Source organism: Hibiscus syriacus, unplaced genomic scaffold (genome assembly GCF_006381635.1).
Source record: "Hibiscus syriacus cultivar Baekdansim isolate YM2019G1 unplaced genomic scaffold, ASM638163v2 tig00002890_pilon, whole genome shotgun sequence".
Classification (NCBI taxonomy): Eukaryota; Viridiplantae; Streptophyta; class Magnoliopsida; order Malvales; family Malvaceae; genus Hibiscus; species Hibiscus syriacus.
In genome coordinates, this window is record NW_024061954.1 from 127,971 (window position 1) to 155,733 (window position 27,763).

Here is a 27,763-nt window from a genome sequence, read left to right on the forward strand (position 1 = left end):
GTCATAATTCCCTCAATAAACTCGAGTTAACTATTGGTGAAAGTACCTGGCAGGTCCTTTTTTTATAGTTAGTTACTCAAATTAATACCTATGTCATGGGAACTGGTTTGAATTAGTCCTTCCACTATTAAATAGATTAATTTAATCTATACACCAATAAAAATAATTAAATAATATCAAATTTTAACATAGTAAACATATATGATTTCAATATTAAAATTTTAAAAATGTAAATTAAAAGTATAATGTAAAAAATGTCTCTATTGTTTAATAAAATATTTATTTTGATTTTGTACTTTTTTTTGAATGCTTTAGCTCCCAACCTTTTATTATAAAACAAAATGATCACTTATTAGATGCAACTATTTATTAATTAACATTCAAAGCTTACATTGATACGATGTGTACTACATGTGCATCAATGATAACTTGACGTATGTTACATATACATTAATGATGATATAATATATATCATAGTACATTGGTAATGACTTGACGTATGTTACATATACATTAATGATGATATAATGTATATCATAGTACATTAGTAATGACGTGACGTATGTTACATGTACATTAGTGATGACATAACATATGTTATATATGGTACACATCAGTAATGATGTGGTACATGACACACATATAAAAGTGTCACATCATTATTTTATATACATAAATTACTGACAAGCGTTGATTATTAGTGAACTAACAATTTTATCTAACTAGAGATATTCTTACCTCCAAATAAATAACATGTGCCAAAATACTTGTAAAAAAAATGAAAAATTGATTATATTAGACATTAAAAATGATTTTTTACATAATACTTAAATTAAAATATATAAACTAAACCAATAAATTATGTAATATAAAGACAATCATATAATTTAACCTTATCTCATTTATCATTTACGTGATGTACAAGTAGACAATAATTATAGTTAGATACATAAAGCAGCTGGTATGGTTGAGCTATGAAGAGTCATTTTATTGTGAATTTAAGCAATTCCCTTACGTGATACAAGCAGCTATGAAGAGTCACAAGCTTAATTATTTTTATTGTTTTTTAAAATAATAATAATTAATAGAGATATTTGTTTAGGATGTCCCCAAATTATGATTTTTCTTTAAATTGGTTCTTAAACTTTAAAACATTATATATCAATATTCAAACTATGACCCTCATTCTAAGTTAGTCTTTAATCTTCAAAAACACTCTATATCAATCTTCAAATTATCAATATCATCTCATTGTGATCATTTTATCAACGTGTTGTTAATTATACTAATTAAAAAATAAAATATTTTGAAGGTCTTGAGAGTCGAACTCATGACTTTCTAAAAAAAAAATCTATTTTGAAGGTTCTGGGAATTTTTTTTTACTAATAAAATTAATGACACATTAACAAAATGATTAAAATAGATTTATTTTTTTACACATCAATGAACTATTTTTATTATAAAATGTATTGTTTAGCTGAAAGCTAATCATGCAAAAATGGTTCCTGAAATGATAATCTCGGTCGCATCGGATGCATGTCAGCTTGTTGTTATGCAAATGACATTCTATGGCAATGAAATGATACGACCAGACTCCACTTTGCTGGTAAGCTGATGGAGATGGGAAATTGGAGGAATGTGATGGTGTTGATTGTGATGTAAAGTGTCCTCACTGGTATATAAATATATATGTGTGTGATTAATGAATAATAGTACTTGGCTTGTCTTATTTAAGGGATCCTTTAAGTAAGAAATTTAAATATTGACGAGTATCATTTGTCTGGTAATGTTTTGCTTCTCTAAACATAGAAAGACCGAAATGTCCCTTTACCTGATCTGGATTTCTTTTCATTTCAACAACCAAGTGTTCAAAGCCCTTTTTGATTTTGTTTTTGTTCCTTTCAAATTATCTCCTTCACCGAGGTTTTTGATTACCGAACTGAAATCGAACGCGAACGCCCTCTATTTCTCCAGATCCGGGCCATTCGCCGGTTTCCGAAACCTCCGATACAATCATTTCACCAATTGATTTCTCTTCATTTAGCGTGTTACGCGATCCGCTGGATCGAAGATGCCGGTGGCCGCTTCTGCAATCTACTTCTTGAATCTTCGCGGTGATGTCCTCGTCAATCGTCTCTACCGCGACGATGTTGGGTAATTCTCTCTTTTCAGTTCCAGTTACTATTAAATTAATAGAATTAGGTTTGCTTAATATTGCTGTGAATGCATCAAGATTTATCTGAATAGCTAGGTTTATGTTTTTCCATGAGAGGACGGAGTTTGTCTGAGGTTTTCGATAATTTCTTAAGTGCTTCTGATTCATATAACTTTTTATTTAGGGGAAATATGGTGGATGCCTTTCGAATGCACATTATGCAGACAAAAGAACTCGGAACATGTCCCGTGCGACATATTGGAGGCTGCTCATTCTTTTACATGAGAATCAGCAATGTGTACATCGTAATTGTTGTTAGCAGTAATGCTAATGTAGCTTGTGCTTTCAAGTTCGTTGTTGAGGTAGTCAAAGATTTCTTGTTCTTTATGTTTAGTATGAAAATATTAGCCTCATATTCCTCCTGAAAAATGTGCAATCCTTTTCCTCTGCCATTGTTGATGCTTGAATTTTTGCTTCTTTTTGCAGGCTGTTGCTTTGTTTAAATCATATTTCGGTGGCTCTTTTGATGAAGATGCTATTCGTAATAATTTTGTTCTGATTTATGAATTATTGGATGGTATGTATTCGATGACAATTGAATTTCAATCCTAAAACATGCATTGTCTTCCTTGATTTCTAGTATGTTTAGACACTGTTTCTTTTTTATTGAATGATGATTTTCTGTCGCAGTGCTTTATTGTGTATTCTCTGGTTACCTATGACTCTTGAGTTTTGGTGTCATGGATTCTGATAGTAAGCTTAGTTAGGATGACTTTATTTTTACTAGTTGTAGCTGCTGAAAAATTGAATATTTCTTGTAGACTCAGTTGATAAAAAATCTGAAAGCTAAATAAGTAATATAGGCATTTGTTATGTAGAAAGGTTTTGAGGAAAATAAAATCTTTTAATTGTGGGTTCATTTGAGTGATTAAATGTGTGATTCTTCGATTACTGTTGCAGAGATCATGGACTTTGGCTACCCGCAAAATCTTTCTCCAGAAATGTTAAAGCTTTACATTACTCAGGAAGGAGTCCGATCTCCGTTTTCATCCAAGGTAAGTTATATTTTTTGTGCATTATGGATTATTGTATTTGACAATTGATGCATAAAGGTGATTCTTATATCACATATGTAGGTTTAATTTGTGCCTTATTTTTATGTAAATTTGCATCGTATTAATCAATTTCATTTGTCATGTGGAATAAATCATTAGCCTTCAGATAAGCCTGTTCCAAATGCAACTCTACAAGTCACGGGTGCTGTTGGCTGGCGAAGAGAGGGACTTGTTTATAAAAAGAATGAGGTGATCTTGTTTCTGAGTTCTGTCAAGTTCCTTTCTATACTGAATATGTGTTCAATGGTATTAACATTTGTTTGTTTCAGGTGTTTCTGGATATTGTGGAAAGTGTAAACCTACTTATGTCTTCAAAAGGTTGGTATCAGTTATAAGCACCTTTTTTTTAATGTTTGCTTGATTTAATATAAACCATTTGTGATTGCAGGCAGTGTTCTGCGTTGTGATGTTACCGGGAAGATTCTTATGAAGTGCTTCCTTTCGGAATGCCTGATCTAAAGTTGGGTTTGAATGATAAAATTGGGCTTGAGAAAGAATCACAATTAAAGTCCCGTCCTGCTAAAAGGTTGCTTCTAATTGTCTGCAATTCTCATCCATTTATTCTCTTCCTTCTTCAATTATCATCCTCTTGTTTACTTTCTTGTCAATGGTGCAGTGTTTATGCTTAAATTTTGATTCTTCATTTGACTTTCTAAAGGGTTATATACTGCTCTTATTTCCATGAAGTCAATCTCCTGATACTGGTTTCTGAGCATGCAAGTTGAGCTTTGTAATTTTTTATCACTTACAATTCTACTTATTGCAGTGGCAAGACGATTGAGCTCGATGATGTTACTTTTCATCAGTGTGTAAATCTTACAAGATTCAACTCAGAAAAGACTGTTAGTTTTGTGCCACCAGATGGTGAATTTGAATTAATGAAGTAAGCTTAGAAGTCTTCTCCCTTAGTTTTCTTGGGGGTTCAAGTTTATGTTATATAATATCATGCAAAGCCAAAATTTGTTACTTTATACAACTCTGGTGAGTTGTATATTATCTATAATTTGCTTCTTACACTAAGATTGTATGCACATACTTATCATGTTACTTTTAGAATGCTTCTATTGATCATAGATTTCTTGAACCTACTAATCTGGATATACATTGTGTAAGTGAATTCTTAATGGTGATAGCGATCTTAGTTTTCTTTATGTTTCCAGAATACATAATTCTTTTATATATACTTGATTAATGTACTTTTTGACTTGTTGTCTGATGAATGCATAGGTACCGAATCACGGAGGGAGTTAATCTTCCTTTCCGGGTATTGCCAACAATCAAGGAGCTTGGTCGAACGAGAATGGAAGTAAATGTTAAGGTTTGTAATCATATGTTTTGGAATTGGCCCTATAGTGAAACTGGATCTGTAATTGGCTTATTTATATTAATATTTCAGGTTAAAAGTGTCTTTGGAGCAAAGATGTTTGCTCTTGGAGTTGTTATCAAAATTCCTGTTCCAAAACAGACAGCAAAAACAAGTTTCCAAGTAACATCAGGTCGTGCTAAGTATCAAGCTTCTATTGATTGCTTGGTTTGGAAGTAAGTGTTTTATTTTGTTAATATGTGCGTATATTCTGTATTCTACTTTTATGTTGAGACTCTTGCTTTCTGCTCTTCTTCTCATCTTAAAGTGGACTGCTGCAGCCATCTGGTTGCCAATAGTCTGTAATTTTCACTCTACTAATGCTTCATCTCTAGATTGACTAAAGCAATTTCTCAATGTTGTATTCATCTGATATTTTAGGATAAGAAAATTCCCTGGGCAAACAGAACCAACCTTGAGTGCAGAAGTGGAGTTAATTTCCACTATGGCAGAGAAAAAATCTTGGACAAGGCCTCCAATTCAGATGGAATTTCAGGTGCCCAAATTAATTAATATTTTACTGCTCGATCATGTGTTGAATTATTCTTGTTTTAATGCAACATCTTTTGCTGTAAAGTATAGGGAAAACTATTGCTATTCTTGAATTGTTCAAATTTTGTTATACCGGAGATGCTTTGGTTCATGTATTATTTGTAAACCATGTCATAGTTCTTTAGATTCCCTCTTTTTGCCCTCTTAAAGGTTGTTGAATTCCCATATAGGCTAGATGAATAGAAAATTGGAAATTTGGTGGGGTGGGCGGGTTGTTGATTGCTGGGACTTGCAATCAGTTGACATAAAAGAAAGAATCAAGGTCCTATTTGGTTAATTACATTTCATGAAAATGCCGAAGAATAATGGGTGACATAAACAGGGGATATTACCTCGACTAGCATCAGTGAAAGCCTTCAGGCTAGACATATCTAAGCTTATTTGCATTTTCTTCTCAGGTTCCAATGTTTACAGCCTCAGGCTTACGTGTCCGGTTTCTTAAGGTAAGCATGCTTGTCCTTTCTGAACTATAAGGTGGCTCCTGTAGGTGAGTTTGCTCTATTGACTTCATCATTGTTTTGCAGGTGTGGGAGAAGAGTGGGTATAACACGGTCGAATGGGTTCGCTACATTACCAAGGCTGGCTCATACGAGATCAGGTGCTAGAAACATGGGATCACTACCCTGAGATTGTAATAGATATATACTCTCATGAGTCCGCATTTCCCTAGTGAAGGATGCAGGCTTCCGCCATACTTTCATGAATTAGTAGGCATTTTCTTTTCACCATCATAATGGAGTTTTTGTTTATATGATTACATTTCAAGTGGGGAATATGGTGGTTGTGTTTCTCTTGTAAAGGCTACAATAGCCCTTCGTATTCACAGAGTTGCATTATTTGTTTGCAATTGCATGTTGTGACACGTTTTTTTGTAACCATACAAATCTCAGTTTTAAAAAAACATAATTTTTTTTTTGTAACCTTTGGGTTTAGGAGTTCTCCCGACACAATATCATATGATACCCATTAATGTTATACATAGAATAACAATAAAAAATCCACCTTGAACTCAAGATACATCAGGCTCCATTGGAAAAACCCTCCAACAGGGACCAAATACCAGAAATGTCCACAATTTTACCGCTCCCATAACATGATAACAATAATAATTGAACTAATGGATCACATAAAAATAAAAACTGAACTATATAGGTTCTCAACCACACAAGGGTCAATAGACAAATGACTGATTCAATTGTTCATATTATTAAAGGCATGCCAGCGGCGTATCGACCTTTCTCAATTTGCAGCATTAATCAAATCATTGGCTCTCCAAATACCACCCACCGGAAGTCCAATCCATGTCAATATGAACTCTTCTCCTGTTGTGATCGCGTACAATTATCAAATCTGCTGCCATAACATCTTACCCAATACACAGCATGTGATCATTCAAAACATTTTCATAAACCCAACACATCTCCAAAAAATGGAACTCGAAAAAGTTTAGAAGATTCTGAATTTCTCAGAACCAAGCGTGGAAGATCTGCATCGGAAGCAACAAGCTTAGTGACACTAGTGTATTTAGATACAAGCAATGGCTGATCAACCAGAACAGATCACTCTTCTGATTCACATTGAAGACACATGGTTGAAACCCAAATAGAAAAGTCCGCTGACATACACAGCAGCACATGGCCTACTAGGCACATAAAAATCATCCACTCAAACTCTTCCATGAATAATCACCCACACCACACGACATATCTGAAAATGAATTTTTCACCACATACACAAGAAAGATGACACATTTTGGGGAGGTTGCATTCAAGGAAAAGGCAACCTGAAACGATTCCAGTTTCTTCAGCTTCGGCAGTCTAATTACATCATTTGTAAATGGAGAGTAGAGAAAGGGCTTCCATGGACCTTTTTCAGAACGAACCCATCCGTATGCCGAAGCACGCGGTTTGGATGAAAGCAAAATCAGATCATCTTCCCTTCTCACCGATAACTGTCTAGAGATAGGATCGATCAGCTGACACTTACCGTATGCCTGAGTCTCACCATTGTTTTTGGTATGCCTCCGGCTCCATAAATATCCAGTGCCCATGGATGTTTATGGATGGTGGGAATGTCTGATTATACTTCAACGATCTCGCAAGGAAGATCCAACCAATTGGACAGTAGCTGCTCCTTGTGACTTCTCCATCCCATTCTTCTGCCATTGGTAGCCATCAGTACCACTTCGATGCCAGACAACGGCGAACGGTGTTTACGGCGGTGCCCGAACCAGACTGGTTCTTTGAAGTGGCTGAATTGAGGCCCAAATATAATAAGAATTTTGCACTTTCTTTCTGCTTAAATATCTGTCAAATTCGAAGATTCTATACGTATCCAGTTAGGTTTCAAAGTGAACGGTGAAAATACCTGATAGGTACCTGTACTACAGAAACATATTTAAATTAGTCATCCATTATAAGATCTGATCTAAATTAATCCTCTACTATTAAATTGATCAATCCTATCTTGTACTACTAAAGAAATCAAATATACTTATAAATATTGGTAGAACCAACATTAAATATTTTTTAAATCCCATGAATTAGTTTTTCTTAATCTTCAGTTAAATTTTATTTTTTTAATATTTTAATTAAATTCTTAAATTTTACGATCAATCTTATTAATTAATTATTATTATTAGCTTCAACTTATTAGTTTGAACATTAATATCAGCTTGAATTTGATGTAAAATAAACTGAAATATTAAGAGTAAACTTATATATATATATATATATAATTTAGATAGGTATACTTTTATATAAAATTTGATCTATGTGTTTTAATAATATTTTATGTTATATTTTACCAATAACTATAAAAAATTATTAACACATATTATTTTATAATCATATCACATACCATTAAAAATATTTTATGTTATATTTGAACTAACATTCAACCTCCAAATTTGAAGTTAGCCTAATAAAAGGACATGTTATAAATATAAATATTTTAATTGTTCAATTAAAATCTTGATCTAATATATTATAGGGTAAACTACACCATATACCACCAAACTTTAGACATTGTCGTTTATAATATTGAACTCTTAATTTTGCCAATTATAGCACTAAACTTTAATTTTCGTTTCAATTATACCATTAGGCCGTTAAATCATTAATAGCCAGATCAAAACAATGTTGTTTTGGTGAGGTATCTACCTCAACAACCTTTAGCCACATCATTGTGTCGTTAACGATTTAACAGTTCAGTGATATAATTGAAATAAAAATCAAAGTTCAATGCTATAATTAACAAAATTAAAAGCTCAATGTTATAAACGATATAATGCATAAGTTTGATGGTATCTTATATAGTTTACCTTATATTGAATTATTAAGGTAAACTACATCAGATATCACTAAACTTTAAATATTGTATTATTGATACCACTAAATTTTCAATTTTATTAATTATAACACTGAACTTTTATTTCCATTTCAACTATACCACTGAACCATTAAACCGTTAACAACACGATGACGTGGTTGACGAATATCGACATAGACACCTTGCCAAAATGATATTGTTTTGATATGGTTGTTAACGATTTAACCTTGTAGTCGTGGGATCGAGTCCTAATGTAGGCAATTCATAATTCTGACTACCGTAGGTCTTCCACGTAAATTACTCTCAACCTGACGTTGGGACCAGTCTACTACTTTACCTCCACTCACCCCATTACATATGAGAACAGTGTTAGCTAATTTTATACAAAACAAAACATAAATTAGTGATTTTTATTTTTTTTAAAAGCGTATTATAAACATAATAATAATTTAATTAAATTGTTTTTTTCTGTAATAAATTTAGTCAGAGTTGGTGTCAGGTTTTTTAATACTAGAGGATTTCTTCTTCTCCCATTCTCAAAGCCTGAGGAGGAGGTGTTCGATCCCACACCTCTTCGGAATCATATTAAATCTTCTTAAAAATTCAACAAAAAAAATCGTTATAAATTTCGAAAAGAAAAAAAGGAGAGAAAACGATGGCGTCGTCGGATAGCCTGAGCGACAAGAACGCTGTTTTCACAAAACTGAAAGCAAAATCAGAAAACAGGTTTGCTTCTTTTCGTTTTGATTTTTTTGTATGATTATGTTCTTAGATCTGATTCAGATCTGGAATTTCTGTTGATGCATCTTGAAATTCGGCTTATTTGTATCGTTTTTGTTTGGTAGATGTGTTTTGATTGTAATGCGAAGAATCCGACATGGGCGTCCGTTACATATGGGATCTTTCTCTGCATCGATTGCTCAGCCGTTCATCGGAGTCTCGGTGTCCACATCAGCTTTGTCAGGTAGTAGGTTTTTAATTCGAATGCTCTTACTTTTTTGGTGTTTGCATTGTGAATGATGCGTTTTAATTTTGTGCTCCTGAATTCTTAAATTATGCTTGATATTGGCTGGAAATTTATAGATTTTGTACATGGAAAGTTTTCATTGAGCAGATTATGTTGTCGTTTTGATTTACTGGGATTTGACTAAAGGAATGAACGTGGGAAAAAGAGCTAGACTCTTTTAGATTTTGGTGTTTATAAATTATAATGGCATGCAAATTAGTGTGAATTTTGGGATGTCTATATTCTATACCGTCATATAAAGCTGCAGCTGCTGCTTATATTCTCGAGCCTTTGTGTTTATCTTTCGTTTTTACGAAAGCATGTATATTTTATACAGGTCTACAAATTTAGACTCATGGTCTCCTGAACAATTGAAAATGATGATCTATGGTGGAACAACCGTGCCCAAGTTTTCTTTAAGCAACATGGGTGGACTGATGGAGGCAAGATCGAAGCCAAATATACTTCAAGAGCTGCGAATTTATATAGGCAAATACTATCAAAAGTCGCCAAAAGCATGGTGGAAGATGCCGGTTTGCCTTCATCCCCTGTTGCTTCTCAGTCATCACAAGCACCTAATGGGTTTGCTGATAGCAAAATTGATGAAGCTCCTAAAGAAAGTTCTATAGGCAAGCAAGAAAAACTAGAAGTTTCTGCTTCCCCCAAAACTTCTTATACAGTTGTTACAAGCACTGCCAAGAAGCCTCTTGGTGCGAGAAAGCTTATGGGGAAAACTGGGGGGCTTGGTGCCCGAAAGCTACTACTAAGGTATTTATTATGGAATTTTGTAAGCAATGTGATTACTGCAGAATGTTTATAAGGATATCCTCATTAGAATATTTAATTTTGATGTTACTTTGATTCCTTTCCTCGTGATAACATGGTCTTCTTTGATTGTAGCCAAGTGAAAATCTCTACGAACAGAGCCCGAAAACCAGTTGCACCTGTTGCTTCAACTAATGACATTGCACCCGTTGGCTCATCTTTTCCATCCCGTTTTGAGTATGTCGAAAATGTTCAATCTACTGAGTCAATCATGGTGGCCCACAAGTGCTTAATCATGTTGCTCCTCCAAAGTCATCAAGCTTCTTTGCAGAATTTGGAATGGACAGTGGGTTTCAGAAGAAATCATGCTCAAATTCCTCAAAAGTGCAAGTAAGTAATGCGACATCCATTGATACCAAGAACCTTCTGATTTTATATAAATGTCTGATTAGGTTAATAGAATTGTCTCCTTTTGATTATAGAACATCTTGCTCGTCTTTATGATTCTTCATGTCACCCAAGGTTCAATGCAAACTTGCACTGCTGGAGATGATTTCAACTTCTATAATTGTTCCCTTGAAGTGTTCAATCTTAGTTCTTATTTCTGCGTGTATATTTTCTAGCCTTTTTATTTTATTTTCTCGTCTTATTGCTTCATTTATATTTCAGATTCAGGAAACCGATGAAGCTAGGAAAAAGTTCTCAAATGCGAAATCTATTTCATCTGCCCAATTTTTCGGTGATCATACCAGAGCAGCTGACAACGGAACTCAAGTTACTCTGCAGAAATTCTCAGTATGTGCAGTAGTATTCCTTTCTCGAAAAAAACATATCTTCTTTAAGATATTATCCATCTATCTGGATTTTTTCGTACCATCTTATTAAACCTCTTCATTTTTGTTTTCTGGTTGGCAGTATTCTTTAAACAAAATAGATTTGTAGAGGAATGACAATCGTAAACCATTTCTTATTTCCATTTAAGTTTGACAATTTAGCATTTACCTGTTTCTGGTGAGGTAGCAAAAGGAATCATCAACTTGTGGAATCTGCTCCATAACGTAGCCTTTTTCTTCTTTCTTTTTTGTAGGTTCGACGGCCATCTCCAGCGTCGATCTATTTGGTCAAAGTGCAGATAATTCTATTGACCTTACTGCTAGCGACCTCATCAACCGACTCTCTTTCCAGGTCTGCTTTGTAAATTGCTTCTTTTACTCATCTGAATTTTCATTCGTGCATGTGATACCCTGAAGTTCATCTTTGTCCTGTTTCTTCCAACTCTCAGGCGCAACAGGATATCTCAAACCTGAAGAACATAGCCGGGGAGACCGGAAAGAAACTGAGCACCTTGGCATCTAATATTCTTTCGGATTTCCAGGACAGAGTCCTGTAATGTAGTGTTTCTGGTCTCGAAAACCATTTTTATATATTGAGCTTATGTTAGGTCACCGGCCAATGTCTTTTAGTAGTGAATGTAGACCCGATTTTATAATAACAATTCTTTCACAGGACAAATAATATTTTTGAAAACCTCCAAGTTTGCTCTTATGATTTTCTTATCGTGTATTTCGGGACTTTATATTTGCTTTTACTGCCTCTTTTTCCCATTTCGTTTTGGTTTTGGCATATGCCCCTCACTTTAATCAAGCATATTTACAAAGTACACACCAAGCACAAATCATACCAAAGCCTAACCCTTTTTGTCAAAGTAATTATCGTTTTATTTCGCAAACTCTTTTCAAGTAGTCTATTAAAAAGATTATCTAATAAATATGATAAGTGATCTTCGGTCATATTCTTTTTTTCCCTTTAAATTCTAGGAAAACAAACAGAACAACGTATGAGAAATTTGATAATTAATTCGTTTTTAAGAAATTAAACAATTCTAACTATTAACACTTTAATTTTGAGAATTTATCCATTATTGGTGCATAATTTTGATTCGAGTCTTTATTTTTCTTTTTTGCAAAATAAAAATCTCTAATCCCAACAATCTGTCTCTAAATACTTTGATTGCGAAAGTCTATCTATGTGATAGTGAAATCAAGGCTTCAACTCCTAAAATTTAATCAGAAACACTTAATTTTCTTATAATGACGAGTTAGGTAAAAAAATCGAAGCTTAAAAACTCATCAATGCAGGGTAATTATTTTTGATATGAGTGATCTAAAAATAATACGAAATTATATAATGTAATTTTATACATTAATTTAATAAAAAAAATAGAATACCTAAATAAAAAATAATATAATTTGAACATTTATTTTATAATGAAAATAAGTTGGTCAATTTGAAAGATAAATTCCTCGTGCATTTATATACCAAGAGCTCAAGAGTATCGCCTCACGAAGATAAAAGAAAGCGTGTTTTGCAATCCATTCCCAATTACATTATAAACCCTTTTTTATTACCCAAAACTCTTCAAATTGGAAGCCATAATGTTCTCTAGATCTCTAGTTTATTAAAAGAAAAACACTCAAAATATAATAAATGTTTACAACTATTATAATAAATTGAACAAATAAAAGATATCTCATATAGCATTACAAGAAATTAGTAACTCGAGATCACACAAGGAACATATAAGGAAAAGTTTAAAATTTAACCAAAAATACTCGAACAAATATAGATACGAATAGATATGACTGCACTGGCAAACGAACAACCAAAAGGTGACAAAAACTACTGAATGACCACTGACAAATCGTATATCAGAGTCGAGCGACGTGAGAAAATTATCCACGAAAGCAACCGCATATCCAATCCAATCCGAGGGTCCAAAATAAAAAATCATCACGATAACAAATAGGCATATCTTGATCAGTCGAAGTATAGTCAAATCCAAATGAGGTATGCTAACCAAGTAAAAAACCAAAATTAAGAGAAAGCATGATATATAAATAAGGAGCATTCAGACCCAATGACATTAAAAGATGAAACATTAAAATAAACTGAATTTATGGGTTAAATAACTATGCATAACCTAGTTTTTTTATGAAACTGAATCACGTGAAAAACTGTTATCAAGCATGAAAGAATGGCATGGATTTTTATCGTATTATATGTAGAGTACCTTTAGCAAAGAATTTGTTCAATACATTGAATAGATTATGAAATAGGAAAGCAACACTAAATAAGCTCATACATGCTCCTTCTTTGATCATATGTTGACTAATTGATGTTCGAAGGGCCCCTGTACAAGAGCTAGCTCCTTCGGTAGATTGGATATTTACTTCGTTCATACTAAACAATTTTCCTGTACAGAAGCTAACTCCTTCGAGAAACTGTTTAGTGTGAATAAAGTAAATTGAGGTAGGAAGGTTCCTGCAATTGTTTTGTTTATTTATACAATAATATTATTAGTTTTCACCTTATCTTGAAAAGTGCTCCGGCGACAAACTGAATGTACCACCAAGATTGTAGACACTTGAAAATCTAGTTGGTTTAAAATTGTATATATAAGACATTTTCGGTCGGTGATGTTATTTTCTCATAATTTAATGAGAACACGAACTTTTAAGAGTATTCGAAACATTTTATATAATAATCTCGTCTTTGACCTTATCTCATTAAAAAATGATATTAAATTTGTTCTTAAAATAACGAAAATATTATTCTTATATATTTACCCAGATAATATTATATTTTATAATTCCTTTGAAATAATATTACATCTCATTAACCTAAGTGCCCTAAAATTTTAGCAAAATTAATTTTAATAATAAATATGAATATAAAGACCCAAAATTTGGCCCAACATGGAAATCTGAAATTTGCCACCTGCTTTTGCCATCTTCTCTAGTTCACACAGTCCATAATAATATTGGAAGGCAGAAATGGATATCCTACTATATATAGTACTACATTTCATGAAAAGCGAGCCAAAGCTTTCAATTGAACAATAATTAGTAATAATGATAATCATTCCAATAATCAAACCAGAATCAGAGAAAAACTTGGCCAAGCGGTTCCCTCCGTTTGGTGATTGTTAGTCCTTTCCTCCGCGTTGGCTATCAGGAGAAGAAGAAGAGAAGAGGCGATATTCGAGTCCGGATCTCATCAGCTTAGGCGTTACGTCGTTTTACCATACATCGACTTTTCATGCTATTCTCTCATCCGACGATAGCATGCGTTTTAAGAAATGGATCTTATTCGCGGAAGCTAGCACCGCCGGCGGTGCGGCGGTTTCTGGTCTTATTACTCTTTGGTTTCGCCTTCTGGCATAGCCATCGCCGTCACTGCCATGGCCGGTATAGCCCTCGCCTCCACCATCGTTTATTCTCGAAGGTAAGGGAAAAACGGATAAAATTTTAGCTTCATTTCTTTTAAATCGCGTCCGTGGTCGCGCAGTTAGATGATTTCGTATTGTTAATTTGGTGAATTTGATATATTTCGATATGGTTACGGAATAAACATATATGATTACCGTTAATGAGAATCTTACGGCGAAGTCAAACATCTTCGTCGACATCATCATCCTCAACATTGCTGTTAAATATTTCTTCATTTATCTCCATCGTCATTCATCTTCCTCTTTACTTCCAGTTGATTGTTGAATTTTCTCATATTTATGTTTTATATCTACTTATATAGTTATCTTTGCCATCTATTGGTCCTTAGATCCCATCTGAATGTAGTAGAATAAATTTAATCAACTTTATGACCGTTAAGTTGTTAACAGGGCACAATTCCAATTCATATTTCTTCTCTCTCTGGGGTTCTGAATGTGGTTATTATTGAAACCTTTAACTATCCAGTTCCGATGTGATCATGCTGGTCTGCTGTAGTGATTTTTCTCTATTTGGTAGCAATCACATCAATTTCATAATGAATTCGCTGACCAAAATTCAAGATTACATTTCCTTATTTAGAGTATAAAATTAGTCATGATTTGTGTGTTAATAGTACTTCATCATAGCTTTCATTTGGATGTTTAGTTGTTACCGTTAATTTGTGATGTCGCATGTCTCATCTTGTTTGCAACAGTTACACATCCTCTAGTGATTGTAATTACAAACTTCTATGTATCTTCTCAGGTATATAGCAATACTAAGTTGGTGTTTCACGAGTTCCGTTCATGTGATGCATTACTCTTCTACAAGGTATGGACTTGTACAGCGAATTCATAAATCATCCACTAAAAAGATGACTACATGTTAATTTGTGATTATCCAAAATGACACGAATTGCTATTCATATTTATTGCCTGTTATTTTTTAACTTCTTTTTCTTGTTTATAATTATCTTGATAAAAACGTGTTGTATTTTTTTTTTTCTTTCAATTCTGTAGGAGCAGCCTAAAATCGCCCTGGTCCCTTAGAAGAAGAAAACATGCTCTTCAACCTAACAATGGAAAGTCTATTCACAGAGGATGGGAAACTCAATGATGGTGTCATTTCTGAAGAAAGTTCGAAGTGGAGTATGTTGTTAATATTGTTCAGGCTTATTTACCTTCTCTTTTGCCTGGTTTAATCTGTTTTAGGGATATGTTATTGCTGTTTGAGATATCACTATTTTCATGTTAAATGCAGGGAATTGACCCAAGTATTAGAGCAGAGGTATGGCCATTCCTCCTTGGAATGTAAGATTCGTATATTTTCCTCTTATGTATCATTTTATACTTTGCCTCAAACAAGTCTTTTTGCTTCTTGTAACTCCTAAAACTCTAGGTTAGATTGTTCCTTCCAAATTACTGGCCATTGGCTGATTTCTGTTTTTAATGAATCATTGCTTCAACTTCCTTTTATCTTGGCACTTCACTGACTTTTCATCATCTCAATTATTCTTCTCTGGATAGCTCTTGGTTAAATAATTTTATCTTGCTAATTGGTAGTTACTTAGTATGTAAGAGAAGGGAAAATGGAGTGTTTAATGTATTATTTGAATCGTCTGCTCCAAGGATCCATTTTAGGCTCTTCTTTTTCTTGCTGCTCAAGTTTTAATTCATTTTAATTCTGTCATATTAATTACTTATCTGGAAACAGTCTAGACGTGGATCATTACTGACCGTTTGCACCAGGTAACGACTAACCGTGATGTCTACATGCTTAACGTTATGACATCAACAGTTCGAAAGAAGAAAGAGAATCATTAGAAGACGGAAAAGGTGCAATTATTTTCATTGTTGTGCTTCCTCAAAATACTGCCGGTTCTCTTATTGTTACCTTCTTCCTTTTTGCTTCTCTTTCTATAATTTTCTCCTTTTTAGATTTCTATTTGCCTACTTTTTGATACAGGATAGGGTATGAAAGCTTGCGGAAACGGTGCCACCAAATTCTTAAACGCATCGAGTCGGAGAATAGCTCTATGGTGAAGGAACTGCTAGAAACAACTGCAATGAAAACAGTGAGGATTTAAGTCAATATGTTGATTCTTCAGGCTAGAGGATGTGGTTAGTGGTAGAAGGTCCTACTCCACAGAGGAGGGATCCCTGAGGTTGATGATTCTGATAGCCTTCCATGTGATCAAAGTCACCAACCCTTCTATCTTCTGACTCAGTTTTGGACGGAGATACTGATAAGAGTGCAATTACTTGTGAAGATGGCTCTACTGGTGAGAGGGAATCATCTGATTCTGATTCCTCTGAAGAACTTGGAAACCCACCCCTCTTTGCCTCAGAGATAACTGAGGATAACGGTATAGGTGAAGATGAGAATGCTAATTCCGTTGCCCCTGGAATAAAAGGGCAGGTCCAAATACAATGCGGATGAAGATTTTGCCATGTGGCAGAGAATCATCCGTGTTGATGCTGTGAGGCAAATGATGAATGGATTGCTTATGCTTCGGCTCAGGCTTCAGTATCAGAAACCAAAGCACGAGAGATAGCTGAGAGTGTCTGCTTGAAGGAATATGATCACCTAGAGCCATGCAGGATTTATCATGCTGCTCGGCTTGTTGTATACTTGAGGCCTATACCCTTTATGATCCCGAGATAGGTACTGCCAAGGAATGAGCGACCTGCTCTCCCCTTATCTCAGTGATAGAGGATGACTTTTTAGCTTTCTGGTGCTTTGCAGGTTTCATGAAAAAAAGCCCGTCACAATTTCCGACTTGACGAAGCAGCATTAGAAGACAGCTGAACATCGTGTCCAAGATTATCAAGTGTAAGGTATTCATTATATAAGCATCTGGAGGAGCTTCAAGCAGAGGAACTCTTTGTGTATAGAATGGTTGTGGTTCTTTCAGGAGGGAGTTAAACTTTGAGCAGACTCTTTGCCTCTGGGAAGTGGGGGCAGACCAGGCAGCAATTCGTGCCGGTATACAAAGTCCGGTTGGGGAAGATGAGACTTAAACCACCCCTACTGATGATCTTTTGCTTTATGCAATCGCAGCTTGTGTTTTGCAAAGGAGGAAGCAGATCATAGAGATGTACGGCAGCATGGATGAGATAATGAGAGAATGCCATAGTATGGCCGGACAACTGGATGTCTGGAAGCTTCTGGATGATGCCCACGATTTGGTGGTCAACCTGCGCGAGAAGATATAGTACTACTCTCCGCCTTTTTTTTTAATTTCCTTCACTGATTCTTTTTAAAGTTTTCCTCAACTCTTGCAATATTTAGGGATCTGAGGTACTTTACATTTCTTCTTGAAACGAGTGACCGATAGCCAAACTCCCTGTACCAAGTAAGTTATGAGATTATAATACTATGATGTATTGCCCGCACTTACGCTTCATTTGCTAGTGCCGGTGGCGACGCTGAAAAAAAAGTCAGCAATTTAGAATGTTTAAGCTTGATTTTCAATTATCAAATGATCGAATTTTGCGCCTTAGTTTTCTCCTTCTGCTACTGTTCCTTGCCATTGCTGTTTTAGTTCTTGTTGCGACTCAACCTGATTAAACTCTGTTAGACTGTTTCTTTTTCTGCAGTAGCTTCTTTCTTTTTTTGCTTGAATTTGTGTTATATATATGTATGTATTTGTCCATGAAGCAATGGAAGCTTTAGCGCAGCTAATAGCTGTCCCATATGTCTTTCTCAAGAACATTGATCTTTTGAATCAGTGTATAGCTGTATATGTAAATAAATTGATGTAAAATCTCAATTGTTATACAATATATTTATACATAAATTATTTCTTTATTTGTTCAAGTTTTATTTAATTTTAATTTGATACTAAAAGTATATTCTAATATTTAGAATGTAATGAATGAAAATTTATATATAAATTAAAATTTAAAAATGATTTGAATAAAAAATAATTTAAGATATAAATATTAGATTGAATTCATGTTTGAGTTTATTCTTTTAAATTAAGCTGTTGCTCGATCATGATTTTAACATTGTTAATCTATTATTAGTTTTGGTAGAAAAGATAATCTAATTAATTTGATGATTTCTAAGTTCTAAAAAAATTAAAATATCCAATTATATCTATATTTTATCACTGCATATATAATATGCTTATTCATAAACACTTATAGAAACTAATTATTAACAAAAAATATTTTATATAAATATAGAAACAAAATTCAAGGAAAGAATTCATTGAGTGGTCTTCCTAATTAAAAAGGGTTGTTTACTTTTTGAGATATTAAACTTGAACAACTACGTCTGTAGGGTAGTTGTGTCTTATTAAACAATTGATATATTTAAATAATTAGTTTAATTATTAAAATTTTAAAAGTTACAAATAACCATTAAATTTATCAAATAATTACAAAATAACTATTATAATATTATAATAATTATGGTAATTATAATGTATTAATTATATGATAAAGTTTAATAATCGTTTTATAATCATTCAATAAAATTTAATGATCATTTTATAATAATTTGATAAATTTAATGATCATTTTATAACTTTTTTTATTGAGAAAAACGATCCTTTAAGAATATTTTAGTGACCTTTAGTGTACTTTACCCAAAATCAATTCAGTCAATGAAACGAAAGCATCAGATCCACGTGTCAGGATTCCAACAAACTAACAGCAGACGGCCACGTCAGCTCGCGCCCCACCCCGGTTCTCATCTCCCTTCTCGCAAAGGCTCAGACCAGTGCCCTCTATATTAGCTGCTTATGGCGGTCAATGGATCAAAATAAAACTTCACCAAACAATAAAAATAATTAAAGAAGTCATTTTTTAATTTTCTCACGTAACTTTTTTTTTACTTCAATTTCTCCGCCGGAGGATTTGGTCGACCGTTTTTTGGTATTACTACGGCGTCGGTTTGAGGCTTTTAGGGCTCGCGGAGAATGGGAGGAAGTCGGAGTTACTCGGCGGGTCCTAGTGATTACAAGCTCTTGGAAGAGGTTGGTTATGGTGCCAGTGCTACTGTTTATAGAGCGATCTATCTTCCTCTCAACAACGCTGTTGCTGTTAAGTGCTTGGATCTCGATCGCTGTAGCAGTAATCTGGTTCGCCTTCTTTTTTTTCATCTTTAAATTAATTTATATATTTGTTCAAGTTTTTGTTCTTTACTTCGACTGTTTCTAGTCAACTAAATTGACTGTTAGTTGATTTAATTTTAATTCGTTTTAATTAGAATTGATTTGATTTTTGTTTGCGCTGATTGTTTGTCGATTGGATGGATAGCAGAGTTTCTTACTTTTTTATTATTGATGTTTTTTTTAAGTTTTAAATTTGGAGTTTATTAGGATTTGAGTCATGATTCAATTGAAGCTCTTTTTCTTCTTCTTTTGCTGGTGTTTCTATAGTTCTAGATGCTTGGTATTTGTGCCTAATGAAAACGCTTAATGTTGAAAGTTGTTCTTTTTATTTTCTATATGAGAAAGGAAGAAAAGTCTATTTAGTGTTATTCGATACAATGCCATTCAAATAGGGGCTTTCCATGCCATGAATTTTGTCGAGGCATTTTAGTGCTGGATTGCCTTTGCTGCTGTGTACTAAAGATAGTCTATTAACTTTGCATTGTTACTTGTATACTTTTTAATGGCCGAACAAATCCTGTCCGGTATAGTTTCGCTCTATATTTTTCTACTCTTCATGTTAGAGGTTAGCTTCTCATTCTGTAACCTGTTTATCTTGAGTAGCTGTCTTGACTGTTAATGCTCTTTTGCAGGATGACATACGAAGGGAAGCTCAAACAATGAGTCTGATTGATCACCCAAATGTTATTCGGGCATATTGTTCCTTTGTAGTTGACCGTAACCTTGGTAGTCATGCCCTTCAAGTCAGAGGGTTCCTGTTTGCACCTCATGAAGATAGCTTACTCTGACGGTTTCGAAGAGCCTGCTATTGGTTCTATTCTGAAAGAAACTCTTAAGGCTTTGGATTATCTTCATCGACAAGGACACATTCATCGGGATGTTAAGGTCAGTGCACAATTTGAGTTCTCATTGTTCCTTCCAAATTTATTTTTTCCCTCATTGGGTTTCAGTTTTTTAATGACATTACAGGCTGGAAATATACTGCTTGATAACAATGGCACAGTAAAGCTTGCTGACTTCGGCATTTCGGCTTGCATGTTTGATTATGGAGATAGACAGCGTTCTAGAAACACCTTTGTTGGGACTCCTTGCTGGTGAGCAGTCTTTGTCAAAATCTGTCTAATAATTCTCTATTGATGCCACTGATAGAACTCTTTTTTCTCCTTTTGAATTCCCATGATTTGACATTCCAAATTATCCTTGCTTTGCAGGATGGCACCAGAGGTCTTGCAGCCTGGAAGTGGATATAACTCCAAGTCAGTTGTTAATCGTTGTGTAAAACTTTAAAAAATATTTAAGGCCTTTAATTTGATTAAATACATATAATTACCATACATGGTTCAGTAGGCATGATGTCTTGGTGTACATAATTATTTCTGCTTCTGATTAGCTGGGGCTGATCGTGTGTTTGAACTGACAAGGTCTTACGATTTTGGTTTGAGTTATATATTTGTTCCAAAACCCATTACGTATGGGAATAAGGGTCAGCTAATTTTATTTGTTCCAAAACCCAAAATTTCTCTTATCCGCACATTGTGGCTTATTATTAAAGTATGTACACTTGTCAGAGTTTCCAATTTGCATTTCATTGCAATGCTTAGATATTACTGGTTATAGTTTAATATAGTTAATGGATATTATGATTGACTTGTGTTGATTTTGGCTTGGGCCATATTGAGTTGAGGTTCCTTTTGTTTTCCATATCAATTTTGTAATTTCCTTAAAAGATTGCATTTTTGCACAGGGCTGATATATGGTCATTTGGCATAACGGCATTGGAGTTGGCTCATGGTCATGCGCCTTTTTCAAAATATCACCAATGAAGGTATCAATCCCCATTGGAAATATGACAAGAATTTATAAATGTTGCACAATGAGGGTTCGTAACATGGTTTCTTAATAAATGGTTTTGTTTTACAACTTCTCTTTCTAACATAACAGGTTCTTCTGATGACCATACAAATGCTCCTCCAGGACTAGATTATGACCGTGATAAAAAATTCTCTAAGGTACTGCTATCATATCTGGCTGAATCATCACTGTGACTAACTGTTATTTCATATGCAAATAAACCATTAATTGGTGCTAATGATGTTTTGCAATTGCTTAATTGTCATAGCAAGTTTCTAATTAAATGACTTCCGGTTGTTATCAGTCTTTTAAAGAAATGGTTGCAATGTGCCTGGTTAAAGATCAAACAAAGAGGCCAACTGCGGAGAAATTATTAAAGCACTCCTTTTTCAAGCATGCAAAGCCTCCTGAGCTTTCTGTGAAGAGATTATTTGCTGATCTGCCACCGCTTGGGAATCGTGTGAAAGCCCTTCAGGTTAGATCACAATGCCACAGTGCAGGTGTTTGTTTCAAGTTTCCATTATTTGTCTAATGCTTTTCTTTTTATTACAGATTAAAGACGCTGCACAACTAGCTCTAAAGAAAATGCCTTCAGCAGAACAAGAAGCTTATCACAGGTAGGTACTATCAGTTGAAAGTCATTTTTATCTTAAATTAGAATTACCTTTTTTTCTAATAACATATCTGTGAAGGTTTTAACTGTTGGGTGGCCACTTGGGGAAATTTGTGTTTTCTTACTTTTCGGGTGTTATCTTTCTTGTGGTCGTCAGAGTGAGTACCAAAGAGGAGTTAGCGCGTGGAATTTTGATATTGGGGATTTGAAAGCGCAAGCATCTCTGGTAGGCAACATTTAGTTTTAACCTTTAATAATAAGATGTTAATGTGGACAGATAGTATTAGAAGTAATTTCTTTGTTATTACACTGGTCACTCAGATTATATTCATTTTTCACCTTAACATGCTAAGGTGCGTGATGATGATGATATTCATTAGTGCAAAGATGACAAAAGCATAAAATCAAGCCTTGGTCATGAGGTCAGAAGTTGTACTTTTTGCCGTTTGCGGTTTGTGATGTGTATTGGACTTGGTTGAAATTATACTGTTTATTAAACAATGAATTGTACTTCTTCCTTATTTGTCTTTTTAGCAAACTTTTTTAATTGTTTTTTGGTGTGGCTGACAGGGTGCAGCTTGCTGCGAATCTAGTTTGGGAAATCTTAATTTAGATAGGGAAGTAGCTGAGGTTGAATATGGAGGACCAAGTAATGTTGACTTATTGCAGTCTGATTGCTTGAATGGAACAGGAAAGAATGCGGAAGGTAATATTGTTGAAGCCAGCTTCCAGGAGAAGGATTTGAGTAAAAATGGACCGAACACTGAAATTATGGCATCAACTTCGGAAAAGGATATGGTTTTGAACAGACCTAAAGCAGTGAAACCTAGGCAAACCCAAAGCGGGCCACTTACACCTGGTGCTGTTCTTAATCATCATCTTCAGATCGGGTTCGTAACTCAGAAAGGTCGGTCATAGTTCATTGTACATTTGCTAGGCCTTCAATTCTGTCTTCCTTTTGTGGGTTGATAAAGTTACCTCAACCTTCCCCCCCCCCCCAATTAATTATTAAATTATATTGTTTATGCATAAATAAGTAAATATCACATTCGCTTCTAACTGCCGTCTAACACACTATAACTTATGGGGAGGGGCTCAATCTGCCGTATGATGGCTGTGGAAAATGATTATCATTTTAATTACAAAACAAAAGTAGGTCTTGCTTTCTGTGATTTTGAAATAGATGAATCCGGTATGCTAGAGTATTTGATTCTCACGTTTTTCTCCTTTGCTTTTGCATTATATTTTAACTTAACATGGTTTAAATGTTGGGGCCGTGAAAGCCAAGAGATCAGAAAAATATAACTCTTTTATGAGCTGTTTTTAGCTCTCCAGCACCCACTCTCTCCAATAGAGCAGAAGATAAGTGACAATCTCACAAATCTTGATTCTAATGTGCTTTGAGTTGATGCAACATATCATTTGTTCATTTGCACGATTGGTTACTTGTATATATATATTTTTAATATAGTCTCGTGTTATTGCTTTGTTCTTTCTATAGTTGGGAATTTAAAGGATGAGTAAGAAAAAGATTTACAGCTTATTTATTTTCAGAGATGTAGATTTTGAGCTAATGGCCTCTGATAGTCGGTTTGAGAAAGAAAATTTACCGGCAAATGAGAGAGTCTGCCAAGTTCATAAGGCACCAAGCATGAGTGGCCCGTTAATGCTTCCTGCTCGAGTATCTGCAAACAGTTTGTCGACTCCTATTAAATCATCAGGAGGTAGCAAACTCATGGCATTTGGAATCCTTGTTTGTTTTAATCACCAGCATCGCCACCACTGGCAACTTTTGTGGATAGATTTTGTAGAATTATTTTTCTCCTTCAACAGTGTTTAGGGATTCTTTGGATGACAAGTCAGAGGCTAATTTGGTGCAAATAAAAGGTCGATTTTCAGTAACATCAGAAAATTTAGATCTTGTGAAGGTAAGACTCGATTTTTTTATTTTTGAAAGGAAATTTTAATGCTATATTTCTTCTCCTGTGCAACTTTACTAACCAAATAATGTTTCTCAGGATATTCCTTTTACTACAGTTTCACGGCAATCATCACAGGTGGGTTATTCCTTCCTTAAAAGCCTTCCATTAACAGTATTGACTTCTTTTTGGTCTCTATGTTTCTTCTCGATTTTGAGACTTCACCTCTCAGAAAGTCTTCTAGCGTAGGTGAATGGATATTGGAATCCAAAGTGGTTTGTGCACTCTATCTTCTTTTACCATCATTGATTGGAATTTATGTAGTATTTCATTTTATTTTAACGCCTTACATCTTGAAGCATATGGATCTCATATAGATGGAGGATCTAGTCTTAAGGTGTGTGCCACAAAGTAAGAAGTGCCTCAGTGTCGCACACCTTCTGTAAAGCACATGACTTTGTTTCCTATGATTATTCATATTGTAATGAGCTGTATGGTAGCAAAAATGAGAATGATACACGAGAAAAGGATGGGTGGCTAATACCTGTGCGTGACAAGTTTATAACCATCCTTTATACAGATCAAATAATAATACATCTCATCTTATATGTGGCTCCATCTATTTGGTCGTGGAACATGTTAACTTGCTTTGTTTGCCACTGCACTACATAAAATACTCGTTTACTTATTATTTGATCATTTTCCTTTGTTTTTCAGTCTACCAATCATCCCCCCAAGGAAACCAACGGAAACGAGCCCGTGCCTGTGTCAATTGTTTTGCTCACCTTCAGAATCTTTTCAGCAGACTTCTCTTCAACAGGTAAAGTCTTAAGCGCCGGACAATCATTTTGGTGATAGAATGTCTGTTTGCATTATAATTTATGGTGTTCTCACGGGATTTTTCTTGGAATGCTAGGATCTTATTGTGAATTTGTTGAACACCTTACAATCTGCCGAGGTTGTAGATGGTCAGTAGAAGTGGTCTTTCCATCAAACCTGTTTAGATTTGTAAATACACTGCTTATTAGTAAAGTGATCCGTTATTCTTTTTAGCCGCTGCACAAAACAGAAAGTTGCGTCCTCTACCTCGTTGTTCTGAAAGCAATGGAAATGTAAGAACCTTTTTTATCTATGTTTATGATGACTAATTTCTAGTGGGTTATTCTTTTTTCTCTTACTAGATCTTCTTTGCCAATAGACTGAAACAGCAGCTTCTGAGAGGGAGCGTGTACTGCTCGGCAAGATCTCGGAGTTTCAATCTAGGTTGGTCTTTTAAATCGATACAACATAGTTCTTCCGTTCTTATATATATATATAACTTCTGATACTCTCCCTTGAAAACTTTTCTCTGCAGAATGATGAATTTGACTGATGAATTGACTGCTGAAAGGTTGAAACATGATCAAGTGAGTTTGTTTACCTTTTATGTTTGTTGTTATGTCTATCCAATTTTGGTTCTTTCCCTATGTTTAAACAACCTGGCTCGCTCGATTCCTTATTCATCCGTTCTATGTGTACATATCCAACACCGACACCCATGTTCGAGTATCAGTCTGCAACCCTTTTATCCATTGTCTCTTGTGATTTTACTATCAACATGCAGTTGCAGCAACAACTAAGGTTCATGTCCGCCGTGGAAGAGAACAGGATTGGAAGTGATGCTTAAAACTCCCCGATTCTATGTAACCGGTGCAAAAGATTCAAATCATGCCCAGTTCGGGTTAAAACTGCTGCGATTCCACCATTCTTTTGCCTAACGGTCCTATCAGAGACATTATATGGATAAATTCTTTAGGGCCAAATCAATATATATATAAGGTTAAGATCTACTCACACAATATAAAATTCTTTATCTATTTTTACTCATCAAACTACCCTAGACCTATGTAAAACTATAAGAGTCTTACATTGTGTAACATGATCATATATATATATATATATATATATATATATATATATATATATATATATATATGGATACATGAATAGGATTTCTCCTTCTATATGTATAGTTGGCTAGAAAGTCCTTTGTACCACTAGAATCTTGGTACATATTGGTTATTGACTTTTGTTTATTTAGAGATAAGTTCTGTAATCTTTTATATGGGTAGTCTTTTTTAATGTATAAATGAATAGTGTTATATTGTTAATATTATTGCAATAAATGTTCTGTTAAAAATATTAATGTGTATTCTATTAACTATCAATTGGTCACGTTAAGTTCTTTAGACAAAGTTGGATGTTTCAATTTAAGATTGGCCAATCAATGAGTTGAATTTAAAGTAAGATATTAAATTTTGATTATATATAATAATTAATCTAAATATAATATTTAATCTAAATTAATTAATTATATCAATTAAAAATTTTAAAGTTAACAGAGTTATAATTATTATGTGTACTAATTAGATGTATCACTATAATGAGTGTGTGACTTAAAGTACACAAAACTTAAATTATGATTTTTAGTAATTTTTTTTTTGAAATGCCTCTTTGATTAACTTGAGTTTTAAGATTTATCTAAGACGGTATAATAATGTTAAATAAAAATATTTGTTGATCAGCACTAATACATAATAATTATAGTTAATACAGAAATAATATACTTTTCTTATAAGCCACCTTTATTGAAAGAAAACTATATATAATTTTTTTTGACTAAGTTTGTCTGGACAATTACTAAATTTAATGTTCATATAATATACCTCATAATACATGAAAGATAGAACTGGTCGGTCGCCAATGTTGCTAATAAAAATATTCTAAAATGATACAAATTACTAATGAATTAAAATTTATAGAGATAAACAAATCACATTTATAATATAATAAAATACGTAAATATTAAATGAAATATGAATGCAACTAGCTGGTCAACTTTGAAATGAAAACCACGCTTCTTAACCGTCTTTTTCTTTGGGCGCGCTGGCGTTATCATCTTCCGCGTTGGACCATGCCGAGACTTGGTTCACACTTTAAAAATAGAACAACTATGTATATAAATCAATGTCTTTGAGTCTCAAAGTTTAAAAATTATATTGAGATAGTTTTCCATAAATAGGATTTCTATATAATTTTTTTTAAAAAAAAAACATAAAATATTTATACTTTTATATTGTATAAATACACAAATCTACATGATAATAAGATAATATTTTGTCGAAATTCATTTTATTGTTTGGTTGGTAGGAACTTTCATTAGTTAACATATATAATTTAGAGTAATCTTGAATCTTTTTAATTTTAAAATTATTTTTTAATTTTATAAAGAGTACATCGATTTATAAATTATATTATATTTACTGTAATTTATCTTAAATATCAAACTATTATATTGAATTATTCCTATTAATTTGAGCGTATAATTCCTATAGAACAGGTTTAGAAATTTAATTGGACATTTCTTCTTTAATTTCATCAAGTGGTATTCCAAGTTCTTTGATTTCAACAATCAAGTCCTTTAAGTTTCTAACTTTTTGATCGAGGACTTTCCTTTTAAATCTATCTGGATGAATTAGCTCAACACTTGAGATAAACTAAGTACGATATAATTTACGGATTTTATTCCCCTCGATCGAGATGTCATTAAACATTTTACAGGTTTGAGAATTAGATTGAAAATTATTTTAAAAATAAAATGTATAATTTTATAAAAAAAATTAGCTGACCCTTATTCCTATATGTAATGGGGTAAGGGGAAGGTA

At 33.7% G+C, this 27,763-nt stretch overlaps 4 pseudogenes; all 4 read left to right on the forward strand.

Moving 5' to 3' along the window:
- Positions 1-1,838: 1,838 nt before the first annotated feature.
- LOC120162544 lies at positions 1,839-5,988 on the forward strand (annotated as a pseudogene).
- A 3,171-nt stretch (positions 5,989-9,159) lies between these two features.
- On the forward strand, positions 9,160-11,807 carry LOC120162611 (annotated as a pseudogene).
- Positions 11,808-14,119: 2,312 nt separating this feature from the next.
- LOC120162388 lies at positions 14,120-17,984 on the forward strand (annotated as a pseudogene).
- A 1,294-nt stretch (positions 17,985-19,278) lies between these two features.
- LOC120162601 lies at positions 19,279-25,937 on the forward strand (annotated as a pseudogene).
- Positions 25,938-27,763: the final 1,826 nt, after the last annotated feature.